The sequence below is a fragment of the Felis catus genome, chromosome A1, assembly GCF_018350175.1.
Source record: "Felis catus isolate Fca126 chromosome A1, F.catus_Fca126_mat1.0, whole genome shotgun sequence".
NCBI classification, from domain to species: domain Eukaryota; kingdom Metazoa; phylum Chordata; class Mammalia; order Carnivora; family Felidae; genus Felis; species Felis catus.
This window is the reverse complement of record NC_058368.1, coordinates 52,991,791-52,995,454: the sequence shown is the minus strand read 5'-3', so window position 1 is coordinate 52,995,454 and position 3,664 is coordinate 52,991,791. Positions and strand designations below refer to the sequence as shown.

General features: G+C 43.3%; 1 long non-coding RNA gene across 1 annotated transcript; it reads right to left on the bottom strand.

Moving 5' to 3' along the window:
- Positions 1-205: 205 nt before the first annotated feature.
- On the bottom strand, positions 206-3,236 carry LOC123384573. Its single transcript, XR_006595867.1, has 2 exons — positions 2,882-3,236; positions 206-2,780 (listed from the first exon to the last, which is right to left on the bottom strand). It is a non-coding gene; the product is annotated as an uncharacterized LOC123384573 (long non-coding RNA).
- Positions 3,237-3,664: the final 428 nt, after the last annotated feature.

Sequence of the window (3,664 nt, the reverse complement as noted above, 5' to 3'; positions counted from 1 at the left end):
TAATTTTAATATTACCTGCTAGAATTGGGCATAAAGCTTTGAGTATAGTTTAAACTGGCTACTTTGGTTAAGGAAAGGCAAAGTTTGCCTTCTATTGCACCGTGGTGTATTTCGAGTACTTTCTCCTTCTAGCTTAATAAGGAGAGCAGGTTTAGGAGTTCCAGGGAGAGGTTAAGAAGCACAAATAAATACAGGGCAGACCAACTATGACTTACAGTGGTCTTTAATGTGGCTCACCTTTAAGTGGTAGAAAGCAGAAAGAAAAAAGCCACAGAGACTGCAGAATGGAGACGCTCAGAGCAAAAATCATATTTTTTTTTGGTCATGTGTACCTCAAACCAGTACGGCATCTGACTTCAAACAGTCATTCACTGAGGAAAAGTCAATTGACCAGTGAAAGAATTACAAAGGGAGCCTGAGAAACAAGGGCCCTTTGAACATGTAAATCTAAGCATGATCTTTCAGTGGTTTTCCACCACCAAGATGCAGAACTCAAATGCTCTAGCGGGACAAACGTGATGTGCTCCAGCCCCTGCCTGGGGGGCAGTCACACCCCTCACCACTGAGCTGACGTCCCATAATAACGGGTCCTGGAAAGACCCCTCTACAACTGCACCCCTGCTCCCCCTCAATGTCTTCAATCTCCCTCTGACTGGGGCCTGCAACTCGGGCCTCCTCCTTGAAATTGTCCACGGTACCATTTTCTCCCCTTGTTTTTCCACTGTGGTGGCACTTTGAAATATAGTCCACTGGAATTCTCTCTGTGTGCCATAGACTGGAAGCTGAGTCTGGCTCCTCTCTGAAGAGCCAGCAGTTTACAGGGTCAGGCTGTGCCATAAAAGTCCTTTGAATGAAAGAAGGAACAGAGTGTTGGCAAGAAGAGAAGAGAAAGTATGGGGCCCAAATAGGCCAGGAAGCTGATTTGCAGCCGGTTGTGCAAAGAGGGTCCTCTGAAAAGATCTGCTTTCCAAATTCCACCTTCAGTGCCTGAAGTTGAGTGTACTTGAGACTAAAACAACTTGCTTTTTGGTTAGAAAAGTTAGAGTTACTTGTTATTTGGTACTGCGTGAGCTGGAAGAAATGGCATTTTTGTCCATATTTTGCTGATTTTTAAAAGTTGTTTGTTTTAAATGTCAGGCTTGCAGAAAGACTGAAGGGAAAATGCAAAGACTTCTCGTATACAAATTGTCTAGATATTAGCATTTGCCATCTTTTTAACTGAGTCATTTAAGAGAAATTGCAGAGATGTATTTTCTAAAAGCAAGAAGTTGTCTTAGGTAGCCACACTACAATCCACAAGATCAGGAGACAGACTAACCCCAAGACAGTGCTATTAGCTAAGCTATAGAATATTTTGCCAATTGACTCCACGCCTTTTGTAAGAGAGAGAATCCAAAGCCACATGCTTTGTTCAAGCCATCCTGTCTCCAGTTTTCTTTAACCTGGAACAGCATTTGAGTCTTTCTGTGTATTTCGTAGCCCTGACGTTTTGTGAGTGAAGCCAATTATCATGTAGAATGTCCCTCATTTAGGGTTGCCTTGAGGTTTCGTCCTGAATTTAGTTTTGGATTTTGAGCTTTTGTGGCAATGTCATGGAAGGGGTGCTAAATTCTTCTCAGTGCTTCATACCAGGAAGCACAGACGAGATCTGCTGGTGGTGTTGATTTGATCACTTGGCCAAGGGGAGATTTACCACGTTCCTCCACTTTCAAATTCCTATTTCATCCTTTCTAATGAATTCTGTAGAGAGATACTATGATATCATATAATAATCCTCTTCATACTTTCACCCACCACTTTCAGCATCCCGTATGACACTTCCCTGAATCAGTTACTATGCTGATAGTTGCCAAATAGTGAGCTTCTAAGTTCATGACTTCCAGGGGGCTCTGACTGCATCATCTGTTCAATCTCACACTTTCACCTCACTGTTCTTTTGGTTGGGGTACCCTCTAAAACACCCATCTCAGAAGACTTTAACCTTCATAATCAAACTTTAAATAGAGCAAATCCCAGTATTAATTTAGGACCATGAGTTACCACCACAACAGCTAAATCTCGTTTTGAAAAATTAAACCTGCATTTTCTTTTTTTCTAACCACTACCTTTCTTGATCATTTTATTTGTAGATTCAGAAGTGGTTCAATTTGCAAAACTATTACAGTTTCTGTCAACATAGGTAACGTGAAATAGAAAGTTGAAGAAGCCATCCGGATCATTACAAACTTTACTTCTTTCTGTTGGTAAAAGTATTACCACCGCTCTGTTTTATTCTCAGGGCTCAGTGTGTGTGTGTGTGTGTGTGTGTGTGTGTGTAGAGTGGTGAGCAGGAGATGGGAGAGGATGAGAGGTGGTGTGGCATAGGCTTGCCTGCCCAAGGAATCTTAGAAGTCTACCTTGATAAAATGTAAGGAACAATTATTCAACTCGGCTTATTTTGTCTATATAAATATATTTGCCTCTATAGAAGCTTTCACAAAGTTCCTAGCATTTAAGCATTTAACCTCAAGCATTTAAGGTTTTAGGCCCAATTTTGATGAAGACATATAGACTCCTTAATTAAAGCACGTGGGAAAGACACCACCTTTCCTTTGTGACTATCTTTTCCAACAGCGGAGCTTCATATGCGGCTCTGGCAGATCCACGCATAAAATGGGTGGTCACGTGTCCTCCCAAAGTCCTCTTGTCAGGATGCCCTGGCGCGGTGGCAAAGGTGTATCATCGCTGAGCTCACCTCTCCAGCCAAGACTCCCAAGGCCATGACACCATAAACGATCCAACTGAAACAAAGAAGGAATTTCAGCAGGACCTAATTCCCCAAATCACCATTTGGCCACGACTGTGTGTCAGCAGTTGTCCGGAAATTAGCGCCCCTGTTTACTTGTTGTTTCGCAGCTTTGCAGGCACCGCGGCACAGCCCTCATCTGCTTTCCCGGACCAGCAGAGGCCTTGCCACGTTTCCTGGGGCTCCATTTCTGCGACGCTAAGAAGTTCCCAAAGTGGCAACCAGGGAAAAGACAGGAAAAGACGGGCAACCGAAGCCTCCTGCTCGCGCTTGCCGTTAGTGCTTGTGCTCTGTCTGGCCTATCATACACCATTACAGTTGATCAGGCTTAAAAGGCAAACTCAGATTTTCAAGCAGAGCAGTCACTGGAGTACATTTATGGATCGTGTTCTCATTCCAATACGGTTCCCAGGGGACGGAGTGCACAGCACAAGTAACGTATCTGCAGCCTCCCTTCAATATAAGTTTTGCATAAAACAGAAATGCTAGGTCTGTAAACAATATGAGTGCCTGCCATGCACATGGCAACCAGAAGGTGGCGCGGTCTCAACATTGACCAAGGGTCTCGGCTCCACCGTTGAATTCAAGCAAATTTATTTGTGATGAGTGCTTCTTGCACTGTGCACGTCCATTTACGCATTTGTGTCTGTCCGCACTACATACACACAAACCCCTTCCCATGCCTAGAGACAGAACTCTTTGCTGGTTTCCATTGTCTTTGTATCCCTTCCCCTTTTAAATTAATACTGCTTTGCTTTATGCATTAGAAGACTTGAATGTTGCTCTTTCCTTATCTTCCTATTCGAAGCATTTTGTTAATGAAATCTAAATGGAGCCTCGTGCTTACATAGTCTTTGTAACAATTTCATCGTATGAGGA